Below are 20,547 nucleotides of genomic sequence, written 5' to 3'. Positions count from 1 at the left end.
GAAAAATGGCGTTACTTATTTGACGGAAGGTGACTAGAAATCAAAAGTTATACATCCGCAAGCTTTGCATCGGTCGGATCAGGCGCGTTATGAATTTTGAAATTGGCGCGTTCGAACGTAATGGAAAAGAGTTAAAATTGGCGACAAGCGATCGAATATACGTTAACTGACTTATATGTTATAACCATAACTAGGTTAAAATAGTTCTTCATGAGAGTGTTTGAATTTCAATTTGTTATATATTACAAAAGTATTGTAAATATTGGAAAACTTTAGTTTACTTATCACAATGCAGCTAAAGGCGAGTATTGGGTGGTGGCTCAAGTGTACCAAGTGTTTGCATACTTACCTGGCGTGGAGGTTAACGGTGATCTATTAGGCCGTTCCTCCGGGATGAGGCTTGCCCATTGCACTCCGGGCGTGCTGACTCCTGTGATTGCCCCAAATGTGGGTAACTCGGGCGCGTAATTTTTGGTAGTAGGGACTGCGTTCGCGCCGTCCCTCCATAACTGGTATTCTCGAGTAGTGATGCAAAGTCGATCATTTTGGTGGTTCAATTTTTTGATCGTCTTTGTCATACGATGATTTTCAAGAAATTTACCCAATCTGCGCTTTAAGTCCCTTTTTGACTTGGCAACGCTGCAGCCATCAACTTTGGGGTGGGATAGGCTAGCCCTCTCGCTCGACGCTCAACAATGGCAAACCCTGTTCTGACCTGGGAATGGGGAATTTTCACATTTTTTAAAAACCCTGTCAAAATGTCGTAAACCTCTAGGAAATAATATCTACCGGGGGAAATTTCATTACTAGCAGTAGTTTTTGAGATATTAAAGGTCAAAATGGAGGAGTGGGGGGTGTGAGCGAAAGTAGTGTGTCCAAGAGGAGTGACGTCATTTCTCCCCAAACAGAGTTGCTAACGCCCGAGGCATGGAGTTAGGAGATTGTTGCGGTATGCCTATGCCAGGAAGAAGTTGTTTTTACCTACGTGAAGTGCTTTTATGTCGAATTATAAATGTTACGTGATGCCTATTTGTTCAAATACATCACGAAATTATTTATTAGATATATTCGTCGTTATATTAGATTATATTCGTAGTCATGAATAATGAATCGAGAAGAATGTAGTGGTTTAAGGCGATGAAGAGGAAGAACGGTCTGTTGACGAAAACGACGGAAGTTGTTTCTAAAGATCACTTTAAGTAATTACAACAGAATTATGTTGAAAAATGACTTGAGCGGGTAGTGCGGAGGACGTGCAGCTGCCCTGTTCACGCAGTACCCGCCGGTCGCTTGCATGGTGTTTTTGCTGAGCTATCAAAGGTTGAAAAAAACGGCCGTCGTAATATCCGATGGCTTAAAATTATTGTATTTTTTGAATTTATCAATGATTAATCATGATAAGAATACGTACAGTAGGCCAAGGGCCCAGCTAGGAATTAAGGCCAGGGGGGTATTCAGGCGCAATTAATACTGGGAAGCCTGGGGGTATGGCTTACCCGCCAGGGTGGGAGCGGGAGATGCGGGGGCCCTCCACCAGAAAATATTTCAGATAAATGGTTTAAAATGGTGAGTTTTTACGGCCTTCTGAGGGATATTTTATTAATCCTTACACTATTCTACAAGTAATATTAATCCAATTATGCAAAATAGATTAAACTTAAAATATCTCTGAGCTCTGGGGGGGCGTTATCCCCCAAACCCCCCTCGCTGCGCCACTGCAGTAGGCTACCTTGCCCCTCTCCGAAATCAATTGATTAACATGCATAGTATTCCTATCTGAACTCCCTCAAAACCATATCTGCTACCTAGGAGCGTAAAATGTGTACGAAACTCACTGATATATAACTACTACTTCCTCCAATCAACTGACTTTGTGCCACAGGAGGAAATGCAACCTGAGGAAGTGGTGGAAAGTCGAGTTCAGGAAAAGTACTGCCAATTGAAGCCTAAAACAAAAACTGTTCGTATTCAGAAAAAAAACCTGTTTCTGCCAATGCTGCTAATTCTCCTATGAGGTTCTTCCGCCTGTAAAAGCTAGATGGTATTGCAGCTAGTGAAATTAGCAATTCAACTACTGAAGAAGAGTGTGATAAGTGATTCCTAATTTGGCGGCAGCCTATTCAAGGATAGCCAGGTGAAATTATTTTATTGTCAATTTGCTATCACGAAAGACTGGGTTACTTTTCATGGTTATGTCAAGGAAAATTAGACTCAACGAATCCCTCAATATTTTAGCCCAGTAGATCTCAATGTCTCGCCCTCGACAGCGGCACAATATTTCTCTGCTTCCATTATTCCAGTGGTTAGTCTTTTGAAAAATCTAGTTTTTTGGTTTGACAAAAATAAGACGATGCTTAATATGCCAATTCCCTTACCTGCTTGCTATTCGCATGCAATGTCAATTATTGATTGTTTAGAAATAGAAATTGAAAAGCCAGGTAACCTAAATTGGCTAAGTTTAACCTGAATAGGATTATAAAAAATAGATCAGTCCTCACTGCAGTGAGTGACATATAACGCATTTTCTCTTTTATAGACCTTTTTTTTTTACTACGATAAGTATATCAAACTGCGCTTAGTTTATTACGCTGCGAAAGGTATAATGCTAAAATTAACCGAAAAAAAGTGAATTGCTAAGGTAATTATAAAACGGTTTTTTTACAGAAATCAGTGCAGTATACTGCTGATAGTACAGAAAAATAGATATAATGTTTTTCAAAGGTAATTATTTCAAAGGAATCAGCTTTTAACATTACTGTAAAATTAATGGAATGTTTACAGCTCAAATATTTCTATCTAAACTCAATAAAAAAATCATATGATTCTTCTTTAGAAAATTTTACTTCGAGGGGTTATGGTGGCTGGGTAAGATAGATAGTTTTCGCTTCGACTGAATTTCTTGAGCAAATTCCTAAAGGCTGTGGGGTAGCGGCAGATCGTGGCTTCAAACAAACTGCTCACTCATTTAGTGGTAAAATTTGAGAGTTAATTAGACCATCAAGTGTTTCCAAAAATGAAAAGATCTCTAAAGATGAATTAAGCTAACTAAGCAAATAGAATGCTTTAGGATACATGTTGAGAGAGTAATAAGAAAGGTCAGAGAATATTGTGAGAATAGCTTGACCTTCATTCCTGCATTGATAACCATTTGGTGCAAAAACAGGATTACAGGATAGCTTTAAAAGACAAAAAATTCTACCGTAACGATATTCGGGTTCTGCCACAATGATGGGGAAAATTTGAAGGTAGCGTCGGAAAATACTTTGAATGATTCATTTAAAACCATTTTTTCAAAATAAAGTTGTATTTTTCATTTAAAAAACAGCGAAATTACCTTAAATCTGTGCACATAAAGCATTTGATAACATTCAGAATCAAAAAGCTGATATACTGAAAGCAAAAATCATAACTCATATCATATCAACTGCATTAGCAGTAAATAGATGCAGCAATATTTCATGCAGAAATTTTGAATAGAGGCCAAGTAGTTACTTCTGCATTCGTAAAAGCTGGCCCATTAATGATTAAAAAAAACTAGAAAAACATACCGCGAAGCCTTCACTTCTCTAAATTATGCCACCAAAAAGTCCTGGTTACTTTTAAAATATATTATGGAATCCTGCTTTGGGAGATTATCGCAACAGCTTACACGAAACCGTCTTCCATTTCGCAAATATTCGATATATTCCTTTTCTACAAATATAGAAAATGGATGAAAATTATTTTACGTGACTAAATAACATCATAACATGTCTCAGAGAAAACACGAATTAAAAAAATACCGACATATTCACTTACTCAACGAGTGCATCATTGTAGCTTCTGCGGCAGTGCATGCGAACGATAACGACGTAGGGAGAAATGACGTCACCAACAATCAGAGCTAACTTCGCGTTTGCAGACGGATTTCGCTGTTTTAAATGCATTTTAATGATAAAATCAATGGTTTAAAAGAAGTTTGATTAGTGAAAATGGATTCCTGGTGAAAATTGCTATAAGAATCATGTATTATTTCGATGAAAAAATTTTCATGCAACTTCCCCATTGGAAAGTTGGAAAAAATTGAAACAAATACGTCCACATTCATGCAAAGGAAAAACTTGCAAACTGCTCATACAGACAAGATGAGAAGGCATAAAGGCCGCTTTATACGGTGAATTTTCATTCGAATGATGCGTTTTGTGATCTCGTAACGAAGTACATAATAAGTTGTTTTCGCTGCAGGGCAACGATGATTATGCTTCAAGATAGTGCGCTCTGATCACAAGTAAACTTACTCTTCAAATGACCATATCATTTATATTATTCACGGAATCATTCAAGCAAATTAGGACATGCTTGAAATTTAATTCTTATGTGTTCCTTCAATGATGAGAGATAGGCAATATTGTGATTTCGTAGGGGAGCCAAGATAACGTAACGGCTCATTTTCGTTCTACTGTGTTCACCGAATAAACAGAGATTTTGTCATTAATTGGGGCTCTCAACCCAAACCTTAGCGCTCATCTCATGTAATATATTTTAATAATTGTAAATCATACAAAATATTGAAGCAATCGAGGAGAAAAACGACGTTTTTATTCATTGAATATCCCGAATGTCATTTCCGAATTACCCATTGTAGACAATTGATGTTTGTGAATTTATGTTCTCTCAAAGTACATATTATTATTTGAGCTTTGCATATGGTTACTTTGCTTCCAAAATTTTAAATATGATCTTAAAATTCCGAGGTGTATGCCAATGGCAAGATGGACGCTGTGCGCTCATATCATTCACGGAAATAATTCAAGCAAATTAGAACAGGCCTAAAATTTTATTCAAATGATAATTCGAACGCAGGAAATTTCCGTTATACACGGTTAATGATGGTCATTCGAAAGATCATTAGAATGATCTTGCGAATGAAAATTCACTGTTTTAAGCGGCCTTAAAAAAGGAAAATTTCTGAAGCATGAATTAAGGAATACGTAAGTCAGTAGGATACACAACAAGTCAACAAAGCTATTAGTAAATTCTACATCTACACCTAACACCATGGTGTTTGGCAGGGGGCGACCAATCTTCAACATGCAGCATTGAAGACGAAACTCCATGCAAGTGTAGAACTAAAAAGAAAAACAAAACATGCAGAGAGTCGTCCGAGGGAGTGACGCGAATAATTCTAGTAATTGAGACACCTTTACTATTGTTAATAGTACGAGGGAAGAATAACGATTTAATATCTCTGATTTGCAGTCTATTAATACAGAGTCGTCCTAAAATAATCGTAGCTTACTGTGTACTACTTCGCCAGTGTCGTTTATGTAAAGAAGGAATATGAGTGGGCCAATGACACCACCCTCCATACATTTTCCCGGTGAAATACTGTTTCGTCGTATCGGACTACACAAAATTGGTGAAAGATGTAAAATATCTGTGATTGAGAGTTCGTGTTCTTCTCAGTGGTAGTTGTCTGCTCGTTTCAGCTATATCCCCTATTACAGTGGTACCGTACCGTATGTTCGCTGAGAAACGATAATGGTTGACAAACAGTTCTGATAAAGCCAATTTATTAAATTCCTACTTCAAGAGCGTGTTCACCGAGCCTTCCGATAACTCATCCAAGAAAGCTGACTATCTGACGAAAGATGCCGCCTATTGACATTAGAGCCCACGGAATAGAAAAATTGCAAGGCGGGAAAACTAAAAAATCTTGATGAAATCTTCTCGGGTAATCAGCCGGGTGATGATGGCCATTGCTGCCAACGTTTCGATGGCCTTCTCTGCCATCGTCTTCAGGGCGAATGAAGACGATGGCAGAGAAGGCCATCGAAACGTTGGCAGCAATGGCCATCATCACCCGGCTGATTTCCCGAGAAGATTTCATCAACAGCATTCGCCGGGAAAGAACCAAATCCTTCTAAAAAATCTTCTTATACGACCAAGTGTGACCGTTGATTTAGGTACTAAACGTAAACCAGAGACTGTATTATTTTATAATGAAAATGAATTCGAAGAATGTAGAGTAGACCAAATGGCGAGGCTTCTGCTCATTATATCCAAGCATGCCAGGACAGGTATAAAGCTGAAAGTCTCCCATTTCATATAAGTTATGTTGAAATCTCCGCCTACATTCAAGTTAGTAAGCATAAAATTTTCCAAATCCAAGGTCAGGGCACAGTTTGGCATTCTTGGCTGTCGGACGCTTTGGGCCCGAGAGGGTTTTCTCCCCTCACCCCACAGATGATGGCTGCGCTGAGATCATTATTGAGTCTAACCCCTAGATATTTCACGGATTCAACTGCCTTTAACTGCGTGCCCCGAATGATATAGTTACGCTGTAGGGAGTTATTCTTCTTCCAGAAATTCATTGCGACGCATTTTTCCAAATTTAATTCTAACTGCCAAGCATCGCACCAATCTTGGATAGCAGCAAGGTCATTCGTTAGTTCATCTATATCTTTGCTGGAACGGATTTCTCTGTAAACTACAGCGTCGTCTGCAAATAATCGTAACTTGCTCTGCACTACTTCGCCAATGTCGTTTATATAAAGAAGGAATAGGAGTGGGCCAATGACACTACCCTGAGGAACGCCAGAAGTGACTCTAACCTCATTGGAGACTGCACCGTCTAATACTACTCTTTGGACGCGGTCGCTCAAAAATTCTCTAATCCAGGAAATGACATCTTCGTCTAGACCATAAGATTTCAGTTTTATTATTAACTTTCCGTGGGGTACTTTATCAAATGCCTTTTTGAAATCAAGGAAAATCGCGTCTACTGGAATGTTGTCTTCCCCGGAGGCTAAAATATCGTGGGCGAAAAGCGCTAACTGAGTTTCGCACGATCTGCTTTTCCTGAATCCATGTTGAGTTCCCATTAATAAGTTTTGCGCGTCTAGGTGTTTCATTACCGAGCTGACTACGATGTGTTCAAGGACTTTGCAAGAGATGGACGTTAAAGATATCGGCCTGTAATTAGATGGCTGTTCCTTGTCTCCACTTTTAAATATAGGCGTTACATTAGCGATTTTCCAGTCATTAGGTACTTCGTGTTGCTTGATGGATTTACTGAATATTAACTACAAGTAGGGGGCAATTTCTGAGGCTAGTTCTTTATATACGCGAGGAGGGATTTCGTCTGGACCAGGTGATTTATTTGGACTAAGCGATTTCAAAATATTTTCTATTCCGAGCGTACTAATGTCAATAGCTGCCATCTTATGAATACAGGGATTGTCATCGGTCTCGGGTGAGTTTTCGGAAGGCTCCGTGAACACGCTCTTAAAGTAGGAATTTAATAAATTGGCTTTATCGTAACTGCTTGTCAACACATCTCCATTGTCGTTTCTCAGCGAACATACGGTAGATCGTTTACCTTGAACTTCCCTAACATATGACCAAAATGCTTTTGGGTTATCCTGTAACTGCTCTACTAGTGTTTTTCTTTTAAAATTCGTGAACGCATTCCTGAACGCTTCCTTCGTGGCGGCTTTAGTCATCCTATATTTTTTAATTATTAGCTCACGTTCATTAGCGGATAAATCCGTGCTGACTTTTTTCATTTTAGCATGACACGCTCTCTGTCGCCTCAATGATTTTCTCACTTCCGCGTCGTACCATCTCGGTTCGCTGCCTTCTTTTACTATTTTACTAGGGATGTAGCTATTTATTCCCAAAGTTACGAGCGAAAGAAAAGCTTTCCAAGTATTCTCTACATTTAACTTTAATACTGATTCTTGAAACTCGGGGAAAGCATTTTTCAGATGACTCTTAAACCCATCAAAATCAGCTCTTTTAAAAATGAAAACTTTACGCTCTTTTTTAAAGTTTACAGCGGTATTTAGAGAAAACTTTGCAGTTACTACCCTATGGTCACTTATTCCTTCGACAGTGCCAACGTTTATTACCTGATGTGGTATATTTGTCGCTAATAAATCAAGAATATTTTCTCCTCTGTTTGGTGCGGATGCTATTTGAAACAATGAATTAGATGTAAAAGTGTGTAATAAAGCCTCGCAGATCACTTTATCCCTCCCACCAGGAATGAAGCTATAAGTCTCCCAATCTATAGAAGGTACGTTGAAATCTCCACCCACAATCAAGTTTCTTTCAGGATACTTGGATGCTACGCTGTTTATTTGATTTTGAAAATCCAACATTGACGTTATATCTGAGTTAGGTGGTCTGTAATACGAACATAATAGAGTAGTTTTGAATTTTGGACATTTAATTAAACACCACACAGATTCAACGCTGGTCTCAGTTACGGTTATCGCTTGGCTGACGATTGAATTCTTTACAGCTATAAAAACTCCGCCCCCAACTCGATTAATTCTATCTTTCCGATAAACAGTGAACGATTTTGGGAAGATCTCATTGTCTGAATCATCATCTGTTAGCCAACTTTCTGTTCCAAAAATGACGTTACACTTCGTACTATGAACTAAATGGTGGAATTCGGGAATCTTATTTCTTAAACTACGGCAATTAACCACAGCCACGATTAAAACTTCGGAAGTAGTATTATTGCGATTCGGGAATAATTCTGATTTGCTTTTGTCGAATAGACTATTCACAGGCTCTATACCGCTGATAAATGGAAATGCATGTCTTATTGTCTCACTATCAAAATGACTTGAGCCTTGACTGCCTTTGAACGTATTGCTCGACTGACGCTTCTCGTGCTTAAATGTAATACCTGAAACGCTGATTTTTCTTTCTACTTCTCTATTCTCATTTCTGGAAGAATCTTTGTCTGTGAAAAGTTTTGAACTTACCCCTTTATTTTTCAACCCACTAATATATCTACACTCTGCCCTACTCTCTACTCTAAAAAAGACCTACAGTGCTCAAATATGCTACTCGCTACACGACTAGCCGACTCGGCCGTGTAATGGACTCCCGAACGGTTCAGAGGGATCCGACACGATCGGATTGCCGGCCTAAGGTCCACGAAGGAGGCTCCGATGTCCGTGCAGAAACGACGCAGCCTCTGGTTTATGCCTTCCACTCGGCTCCAAACCAGAGAACCACGATCGAGGCCCTCCCGGTGTTTTGGGTCCATCCGTCGTGAGCTCGGACCCCGGGAAAGGGTCGGATTAGGCTCTAGTCGAGGATGAACCATCATTAGAGGGACTGACCGTCGGTGGTCCCCACGAGAGCGACATTAACCAAGTATTCAGTTCTTTATAACATAGTATTTAATTTTCTCACAACTATTTCTGCCCTGTCGAAAAGAGATCAAGCATCGATCGTTACAAATTTCGAAATAAACCGGAAACCGGGATGATTGATATGAAATCGGAAGTCGGAGTGATTGATGATCGACTTGTTTAACGAAATGAATCATGAGTCATTTGATTCACCTAGTGATTCAATCTTTTTGATCGAATCGTTCATGATCGACCCATCACTATTCACGAGTGGCAAGACTGGCAAGCCATCTCTAGTACGAGGTACCGCCGTACCGCGAAGGTTACTTAAATCGATTCAGGCTGATGAGCGGAATATTCTAATCACTTCGATACCTGTGACTGCTACTCATCACTAACGGTGATTGTTAACTGTAATTGCGATCACCGAGGAGATCACCCTTAAAAGTCGTCGGTGATTTGTGGCGATGCTATTCCTGCTACTTTGTCCAATTCCAATGAATGAGCTCTCCGCAAAAGGAACGAATAACCTTATTGAAAATTAGGCAATATATTTTTTTGAGGGAAAATGTCTGATTCTGAGCTCATATTACGATAATTAAGTAAATTTGATATGGTAAAGGAATTGATAAGGGGTAATTATTAAAATCCCATCGGCATTTTTTTTTGCTTATTATATATTCAAACCATCATGATTCAAACCGTTAGCTATATATTTCGTAAAGAATATCTTACTATTCATAAAAGATGAATAAGACATCCTTATTATACTGTTGGTAGTAGCCTGTACACTGTAGGTACAATAATGATTGAATCAATTATGTGACTCGAGTCAAAATGATTGAATCACCAAAATGACCAAAATCCTACGGCCATGGCGGTGCGGTCTAGGGCGTTAGTCACCTAACTTGGAGTTGGTATCCCGGGTTTGAAAGGGTGGCTGATACCGCTGAGGGGAATGGTCCGAGGGGTGGTTCTTCGAAAGGTCGCCGTGCCACAGGGGCTGCACGGGTTCGCCCGATTGCAAATAGCGGCTGGTCGATCGAGAGCCTTCCTCGAGGTCCATCTCTCGATGACGGGGTCACGTCACCCCGTAAATCTGAGTTTTGGAGGGTCGTGTCTCGGAGGGACGGTGGTAGTGTCACTCTAAGACGGGGTATGGGGGATGCTGAGGCAAATCCCGTCCCCGTCTCGAACAGGTACCAGTTGCTGTCGGATGGAAACTCCGAGGTGCCTGACGTGCCTACTCCTACCCCGAAACCGGCACCTAGGAAGGGGCGTCAGAGTGGGAAGGGGGGGATCATAGTGTTAGGGAGTAGCAATGTCCGTCGTGTGATGGTCCCGTTACGGGAGAGGGCAGACCGCGAGGGTGTAAGCGACCGTGTAACACCATGGTGCATCCCTGGTGGCGGTGTTCCTCAGGTGACGCAGGCGGTTGGTGCGGCGGTACGGGGCACGAAGTGCTCCAGACTGCGGGTTGTGGCTCATGCGTAGCCACCGAGAGACAAGGCCTGAGCAACCAGCCGTGACGTCACGACAAGAAGGGTTAGATTCTTGCAACTCGTCGTTCGCTTGAACGATCACAACGGGACTGAGCGTAATTCTTTCCAATTAGATATTCGAATTCCTTCGCATTTACTTTGCTACGTTAAAATATTTACCATAAATATTTCAGATTCACTTTATTCAGCTCTTTACGTACTTATGTATTTACCAATGCAAACTAAACCACCGAAAGTAAGCAAACGCACTACTCGAACTTCTTATTCAATAACACATTTTTGCCGCGGCGAATTCTTTGGAAAGCAACATTAGATCATTTGGAAAACATTAGATCCTCCAAGTATATGGTAAATTATTCCACGAGAAATTAATTAATATGTTTTAAAATGTAAATGGAATGAAGTAGCTGGCAAAGGCTTTAACCAAAATTCTCGATAAATCACTCCGATAGTTTTAGACAGCTCACTTACTTGAAGAGCTCCTCTCCGATATTGATTATCTAGATACCAAGGACCTGTTTAAAAATAAAGATCATAGGAGAGTGGAAGTGATGCATAAATAAGGATGTCAACAGTTGTGTATGAAGATGTTTATTATTATCATAAAAACAAGAGTGTAATCGTACACATCGCAGAGGACATTCTCGAATGGTGCTGTACACATTTCCCTGGTACTTTTACTTTTAAGCAGGAGCTGAGAGATAGAGAGAGATGAATTGTACTGGATATCTACATATCTGTGGAATAGTCAGGCTTACTAGCAGATTTCAAGGGTAGATGTTCCCCAATAAAGTAATAACAGGGATCACTGTCTGGCATAACATATTTTCCGTAATCAGAGGCAATGACAAAGGAGTCACTGCTATATCTACCAGAAGAGGCAGATCAAGACATTTGGGAGAAAATCTCACCTAAGATTCCAACATTATCAACTTTCTTGGGTAAACTAAACTTCCCTAGTTTTAAAATTTGAACTTTTTCAAAATTAGCACTAACATTGCATTTCTCGTTTACCACAACAGAGTGCTAAATTCAAGGTATGGGATTGAGGATAATGTGTTCGGAACAAGTATGCAGTCATGCTTATGAACCACTGTCCAAACATTTCACAAATCAAGAAACTGAAGCTTTTCTCCAATATTCACTAAGCTTGAAATAATTTTCTCTCGATCGTATGTCTCCTTCGTTTGCTTGCGCTTCCCGTATTCTTGCCTGGGAAGACAGGTAGCTGGGGCAATAGGGAAGAAAGGATGGCACAGCGTCTCAGTCGTGACTATTCCAATGGCGCGGAAAGTAATCTCGCTGTCCTCTCATCATACTTCTCTAATTCATGAATTATGCGATGAGGAGCAAAATTCTCTTCGCACACACCTGTGAAAGTAATGCAATTCACTATTTAGGTCGCAGTACAAAAATCAAATTAAATATTTTACATCTTTACGCCCATATAAAAATGTAATCCCTCACTTCCCATTACATGATATTTTGGATTACTATTAATTTAGTTTACTCTGTTTTTTTTTCTACCACTCATGTCTTTAATTTTTAACCTAGAGAAAACTAAGGCGTGTGTAGGGACACCAATGCCAAAAATATTTATTACGGGGGCTTCCGCGGTGAGTTAATTGGTGATTGCATTTTTCGGGTTCATTCCGCGTTGACTCATATTTTGCGGACGACAGTTTCGGGCGCGTTCCAGCTCCCGTCTTCGGGTCCAAATGATAATCAATGATAATGTCCAATCATTTGGACCCGAAGACGGGAGCTGGAACGCGCCCGAAACTGTCGTCCGCAAAATATGAGTCAACGCGGAATGAACCCGAAAAACAATCACCGATAACAATATTTGTTTAACTATGAATAATTGAGAATTATGACTTACAGGAATTAATAAGAATTGATTCACCAAATACGAGTCATGAATAAATAAAATTTGACGATTTGCCCAACTTTTTAACTAGAAAGCAATGACTTTTCTCTAGCGCTGCGATCAATACAATGAGCCTTTCAATAAAAAAAGAGCGATTAATAAATGCTACTCTAACCAATTGGATTATTTTATATTTGTTTAAATGTTACCACGGACGTTCTTCTTTTATTTACGATTAATTAATTAATTACTTGAATAATTGGCAAGAAAGACGAAATGGATACTCTTCGACTCCACTAAACAATAAAATGAAAATAGTTTACGCACTTCCAAGTTCAGGAAATCTTTGACTGCTGTCAATTAAATTAAAAGAAATTCTAATTAAGTGAATTTTGCCACTCGAATTCTCATTTCATTATTTATAACCCGCGAGATTAATTTTACAGAGCCGTGCAAAAAACACCATGAACCTCTGAGAAAATCCACGTTCTGGGGCGCCTACAATAACGATTTCAGGTAGTGTAACAATAAAATGATAGGAGTAAATATTTATACTTAGTCATGAAATATTTCATCGACATCAAACGGTGACATGAAAACAAAGATCTTTTATGTACCGGAGTAATTTCACCATGACTGTGCTACCTTTACTTATTACCGTATTAACAACCTTTCAGTAATTGCTTAAAGCAATCTGAATTAAATGATATCCTTCGATCCACCGAATGGGATTCATGACTAAAATAAATTTGTCGAATTACCTATTTAACAAGGAATAACTTTTCCGTCACTGCGATCATTATGAAAAGACTTTCAATAACTAACACAGGAGCGTTTAATAATGTTTTATCACTCAGGAGACTTCAAAAGTATCCATCGATTCATGTCCTTAAAATTTAAACTCGGCAATTTCATCGAGATAATTAGTAGGCATCTTAAACAAAACCGAAAATTCTTTTGAACACATTTTCATCAATACCTCTATAATACGTACCTTTCTGTTCTTTGTTGGCTCATATTCTTCTCTCATAATGGCACGAATGCATTTTGCTCGAACTTCTGGATCGCTCGGGAAATTGAAAACAGACACCTTGGGCCCCGTCTTGTAATTTCCTCGGCAGTCAGAAACACTGCGGTAGTTAGGATAATTGCACCACTTTTTACACTTTAGTAGAACTTCAGTAACAACCACTGCGACCGTAGAACGAACCACTGCTAAAAACCTCTTTAACTTCTTCAAATTACAGTTGTATTTTCACGTCTCACTCATTCAAGCGACTTCTGTTTATCTCTTCGACAATGCCACTATCCTTCCATCAACAACTCCCTAACAACATTTGTAACCCCACTCGTCCTGACGTCACCGACGTTCTCTGCTCGCTTGCGTAGGCCTTAGCTTTGTTCGCGTCGCTTGCTCCATCTGCACCTTCTGCACCGGAAGGTGCAATGAAAATCAGGCGGGTGCAGGAAGGTTCAACTCGTGCGACGCGAACGGCAACGTAACAACAAAAATGGCGCGGGACATGATTATAATAAACATTGTCGAAGAGGATTTTTATGAAGACTGTAATGTTATTTTCCCAGCTTTCATTCAGCCGCGGGATAGATATAACGTGTTATTCCAGTAATTGTTGCGATTTACTCGGGTTTGTTATGATTCTGGTTGAACTAATGTTGAACACATTTGTTTATTGCTTGTTTGTTGTTTGATTGTATTGGCATTACGTTGCAAATGCCTCTGCGTCTTCCTTTATTAAGAATAAGGTTTTAAGCTTTTGCAATTATGGCAAATTTGATATCGATATCCTAGACCTAAGTTTATTAATTGGTGTGAGAAAGGTGTCAATGAGCTGAAGTTACCATTTAGATGTAAACATTTCCTTTTCACTTCATATACGCCTTTTAGTTATGCTAGTTGTTTTTATTAAAGGCTATTACATTTTTATTACGCATTAATTTCTTTACTCGATTACTTCCAGTAGATGGGGAAAATAACTTGACAACTTTTTTAAAAGGATTCGTGACCACCGAGACTAATTGCTAATCTCGTTCGAATTTTTCGGGAACACGAAGTGGTCCGTAATGAAATTCTTAAGTGTAATGACCAAAGGCAATTTGGAAGGCATTCTCCGAATATTTTTGTGTCTGGCATTTCCTTCGTACCTATACTGCCCATATGAATGAAAGGATATTTGTGGCTGCCTCATTCCATATTGGTCCAAGTGGTTCGTTGGTTCAATGGCCTCAGGGTCGTATATAATATAAGTATTACCTCTGTATTCCCAAGATCGTCGAGGAAATATTTGCCCCTATCTAGAATCTGAGATAGTATTTTATTATCGTTGTAAACGACCATCTATTTCATAGAAATCATGGTGAAAAATAATGAAAACTCGTTCAATACTGCGGAAAGATTAATTAACATTCATGAATCGAACTAACGGAATATCAGTGCATTTCATTGAGAAGGTTGGTGGTGTGAAAGACGTCATATTATTCGAAGTCATAATTCTAAGTGTCAGTTGTGGCAAAAAAACATTTTTATTAATCACAATATCACCTACCATAGCGACAAATACCACTCCATCCTCATCGAAGAGTAATTCATTGTGCTTGTCTACATTGGTATAGCTGTCATTTTAACAACACTACATGGATCCACTCACGATACTGTTTCATTCACGAGAAAAGAATGTATACCTACGGTACGTTTTAAAAAATTGCTATTGGATTGGCATCAGTCCTCCGTGGGAGTTATAGTAAATGTATATAGTCGACGACGCGAACAAATCGTTTTAGAAAATTGTTTATTGATAGGTTACTATGCTAAAACTAAGGTATTTTTCATTCGAATAAGCACTTTCGCCACGTTTAATGAGAAACGTCCATTTCATTTGACTATATATCATAAGTTCGCTTGTGTTTACTATTTAACCACTTGAAAAAATTTATTATTATTAATATTTCACCCAGTCAGATGTATTTCAAATATCAGATGTTTTATTTCCGAAGAAGTAACGTCAAAATGAAATACCTTCCAATTATCTATCATGGCCATTTGCTTTCCGCCTGTTTTCGTCTGCTATTACCCATGATTCCTGAAGTATCACCTTTTGCTCCACCTCCGAAGCTGGTGCAAAAGGTGCAGATAAAAGTTGCACCTTTTGAACCTGCACCCGCGACGCGAACAGCGTTCGTCACTTGCAACTTCCGCGACGCGAACGCAAAAGTGGCAGAAAGGTGCAGGAAAGTGCAGAAGTTGCAGCGACGCGAACAAAGCTCTTGTCTCTCGGTGGCTACGGCTCATGTCGGCGTCAATGATGCCACCTTCCGTGGATCTGAGGAAATTCTAGATTCCCTCCGGGATCTGAATGCCGAAGTGAAGCGGGTGGGTGGGACCATTGGGGTCGGCATAGAGCTTTCGATTTGTAGTCTTGTCCCGAGGATCGATCGTGGTTCTCAGGTTTGGAGCCGAGTGGAAGGCATAAACCAGAGGCTGCGTCGTTTCTGCACGGACATCGGAGCCTCCTTCGTGGACCTTAGGCCGGCAATCCGATCGTGTCGGATCCCTCTGAACCGTTCGGGAGTCCATTACACGGCCGAGTCGGCTAGTCGTGTAGCGAGTAGCATGTTTGAGCACTGTAGGTCTTTTTTAGAGTAGAGAGTAGGGCAGAGTGTAGATATATTAGTGGGTTGAAAAATAAAGGGGTAAGTTCAAAACTTTTCACAGACAAAGATTCTTCCAGAAATGAGAATAGAGAAGTAGAAAGAAAAATCAGCGTTTCAGGTATTACATTTAAGCACGAGAAGCGTCAGTCGAGCAATACGTTCAAAGGCAGTCAAGGCTCAAGTCATTTTGATAGTGAGACAATAAGACATGCATTTCCATTTATCAGCGGTATAGAGCCTGTGAATAGTCTATTCGACAAAAGCAAATCAGAATTATTCCCGAATCGCAATAATACTACTTCCGAAGTTTTAATCGTGGCTGTGGTTAATTGCCGTAGTTTAAGAAATAAGATTCCCGAATTCCACCATTTAGTTCATAGTACGAAGTGTAACGTCATTTTTGGAACAGAAAGTTGGCTAACAGATGATGATTCAGACAATGAGATCTTCCCAAAATCGTTCACTGTTTATCGGAAAGATAGAATTAATCGAGTTGGGGGCGGAGTTTTTATAGCTGTAAAGAATTCAATCGTCAGCCAAGCGATAACCGTAACTGAGACCAGCGTTGAATCTGTGTGGTGTTTAATTAAATGTCCAAAATTCAAAACTACTCTATTATGTTCGTATTACAGACCACCTAACTCAGATATAACGTCAATGTTGGATTTTCAAAATCAAATAAACAGCGTAGCATCCAAGTATCCTGAAAGAAACTTGATTGTGGGTGGAGATTTCAACGTACCTTCTATAGATTGGGAGACTTATAGCTTCATTCCTGGTGGGAGGGATAAAGTGATCTGCGAGGCTTTATTACACACTTTTACATCTAATTCATTGTTTCAAATAGCATCCGCACCAAACAGAGGAGAAAATATTCTTGATTTATTAGCGACAAATATACCACATCAGGTAATAAACGTTGGCACTGTCGAAGGAATAAGTGACCATAGGGTAGTAACTGCAAAGTTTTCTCTAAATACCGCTGTAAACTTTAAAAAAGAGCGTAAAGTTTTCATTTTTAAAAGAGCTGATTTTGATGGGTTTAAGAGTCATCTGAAAAATGCTTTCCCCGAGTTTCAAGAATCAGTATTAAAGTTAAATGTAGAGAATACTTGGAAAGCTTTTCTTTCGCTCGTAACTTTGGGAATAAATAGCTACATCCCTAGTAAAATAGTAAAAGAAGGCAGCGAACCGAGATGGTACGACGCGGAAGTGAGAAAATCATTGAGGCGACAGAGAGCGTGTCATGCTAAAATGAAAAAAGTCAGCACGGATTTATCCGCTAATGAACGTGAGCTAATAATTAAAAAATATAGGATGACTAAAGCCGCCACGAAGGAAGCGTTCAGGAATGCGTTCACGAATTTTAAAAGAAAAACACTAGTAGAGCAGTTACAGGATAACCCAAAAGCATTTTGGTCATATGTTAGGGAAGTTCAAGGTAAACGATCTACCGTATGTTCGCTGAGAAACGACAATGGAGATGTGTTGACAAGCAGTTACGATAAAGCCAATTTATTAAATTCCTACTTTAAGAGCGTGTTCACGGAGCCTTCCGAAAACTCACCCGAGACCGATGACAATCCCTGTATTCATAAGATGGCAGCTATTGACATTAGTACGCTCGGAATAGAAAATATTTTGAAATCGCTTAGTCCAAATAAATCACCTGGTCCAGACGAAATCCCTCCTCGCGTATATAAAGAACTAGCCTCAGAAATTGCCCCCTACTTGTAGTTAATATTCAGTAAATCCATCAAGCAACACGAAGTACCTAATGACTGGAAAATCGCTAATGTAACGCCTATATTTAAAAGTGGAGACAAGGAACAGCCATCTAATTACAGGCCGATATCTTTAACGTCCATCTCTTGCAAAGTCCTTGAACACATCGTAGTCAGCTCGGTAATGAAACACCTAGACGCGCAAAACTTATTAATGGGAACTCAACATGGATTCAGGAAAAGCAGATCGTGCGAAACTCAGTTAGCGCTTTTCGCCCACGATATTTTAGCCTCCGGGGAAGACAACATTCCAGTAGACGCGATTTTCCTTGATTTCAAAAAGGCATTTGATAAAGTACCCCACGGAAAGTTAATAATAAAACTGAAATCTTATGGTCTAGACGAAGATGTCATTTCCTGGATTAGAGAATTTTTGAGCGACCGCGTCCAAAGAGTAGTATTAGACGGTGCAGTCTCCAATGAGGTTAGAGTCACTTCTGGCGTTCCTCAGGGTAGTGTCATTGGCCCACTCCTATTCCTTCTTTATATAAACGACATTGGCGAAGTAGTGCAGAGCAAGTTACGATTATTTGCAGACGACGCTGTAGTTTACAGAGAAATCCGTTCCAGCAAAGATATAGATGAACTAACGAATGACCTTGCTGCTATCCAAGATTGGTGCGATGCTTGGCAGTTAGAATTAAATTTGGAAAAATGCGTCGCAATGAATTTCTGGAAGAAGAATAACTCCCTACAGCGTAACTATATCATTCGGGGCACGCAGTTAAAGGCAGTTGAATCCGTGAAATATCTAGGGGTTAGACTCAATAATGATCTCAGCGCAGCCATCATCTGTGGGGTGAGGGGAGAAAACCCTCTCGGGCCCAAAGCGTCCGACAGCCAAGAATGCCAAACTGTGCCCTGACCTTGGATTTGGAAAATTTTATGCTTACTAACTTGAATGTAGGCGGAGATTTCAACATAACTTATATGAAATGGGAGACTTTCAGCTTTATACCTGTCCTGGCATGCTTGGATATAATGAGCAGAAGCCTCGCCATTTGGTCTACTCTACATTCTTCGAATTCATTTTCATTATAAAATAATACAGTCTCTGGTTTACGTTTAGTACCTAAATCAACGGTCACACTTGGTCGTATAAGAAGATTTTTTAGAAGGATTTGGTTCTTTCCCGGCGAATGCTGTTGATGAAATCTTCTCGGGAAATCAGCCGGGTGATGATGGCCATTGCTGCCAACGTTTCGATGGCCTTCTCTGCCATCGTCTTCATTCGCCCTGAAGACGATGGCAGAGAAGGCCATCGAAACGTTGGCAGCAATGGCCATCATCACCCGGCTGATTTCCCGAGAAGATTTCATCAAGATTTTTTAGTTTTCCCGCCTTGCAATTTTTCTATTCCGTGGGCTCTAATGTCAATAGGCGGCATCTTTCGTCAGATAGTCAGCTTTCTTGGATGAGTTATCGGAAGGCTCGGTGAACACGCTCTTGAAGTAGGAATTTAATAAATTGGCTTTATCAGAACTGTTTGTCAACCATTATCGTTTCTCAGCGAACATACGGTACGGTACCACTGTAATAGGGGATATAGCTGAAACGAGCAGACAACTACCACTGAGAAGAACACGAACTCTCAATCACAGATATTTTACATCTTTCACCAATTTTGTGTAGTCCGATACGACGAAACAGTATTTCACCGGGAAAATGTATGGAGGGTGGTGTCATTGGCCCACTCATATTCCTTCTTTACATAAACGACACTGGCGAAGTAGTACACAGTAAGCTACGATTATTTTAGGACGACTCTGTATTAATAGACTGCAAATCAGAGATATTAAATCGTTATTCTTCCCTCGTACTATTAACAATAGTAAAGGTGTCTCAATTACTAGAATTATTCGCGTCACTCCCTCGGACGACTCTCTGCATGTTTTGTTTTTCTTTTTAGTTCTACACTTGCATGGAGTTTCGTCTTCAATGCTGCATGTTGAAGATTGGTCGCCCCCTGCCAAACACCATGGTGTTAGGTGTAGATGTAGAATTTACTAATAGCTTTGTTGACTTGTTGTGTATCCTACTGACTTACGTATTCCTTAATTCATGCTTCAGAAATTTTCCTTTTTTAAGGCCGCTTAAAACAGTGAATTTTCATTCGCAAGATCATTCTAATGATCTTTCGAATGACCATCATTAACCGTGTATAACGGAAATTTCCTGCGTTCGAATTATCATTTGAATAAAATTTTAGGCCTGTTCTAATTTGCTTGAATTATTTCCGTGAATGATATGAGCGCACAGCGTCCATCTTGCCATTGGCATACACCTCGGAATTTTAAGATCATATTTAAAATTTTGGAAGCAAAGTAACCATATGCAAAGCTCAAATAATAATATGTACTTTGAGAGAACATAAATTCACAAACATCAATTGTCTACAATGGGTAATTCGGAAATGACATTCGGGATATTCAATGAATAAAAACGTCGTTTTTCTCCTCGATTGCTTCAATATTTTGTATGATTTACAATTATTAAAATATATTACATGAGATGAGCGCTAAGGTTTGGGTTGAGAGCCCCAATTAATGACAAAATCTCTGTTTATTCGGTGAACACAGTAGAAC

At 39.6% G+C, this 20,547-nt stretch overlaps 1 non-coding gene across 1 annotated transcript; it reads left to right on the top strand.

Moving 5' to 3' along the window:
• Positions 1-341: 341 nt before the first annotated feature.
• Positions 342-504, top strand: LOC124154791. The gene has a single exon (XR_006864042.1). It is a non-coding gene; the product is annotated as a U1 spliceosomal RNA (small nuclear RNA).
• Positions 505-20,547: the final 20,043 nt, after the last annotated feature.

This window comes from Ischnura elegans, chromosome 2, assembly GCF_921293095.1.
Source record: "Ischnura elegans chromosome 2, ioIscEleg1.1, whole genome shotgun sequence".
Classification (NCBI taxonomy): Eukaryota; Metazoa; Arthropoda; class Insecta; order Odonata; family Coenagrionidae; genus Ischnura; species Ischnura elegans.
This window is presented reverse-complemented; position numbering and strand designations above follow the sequence as displayed.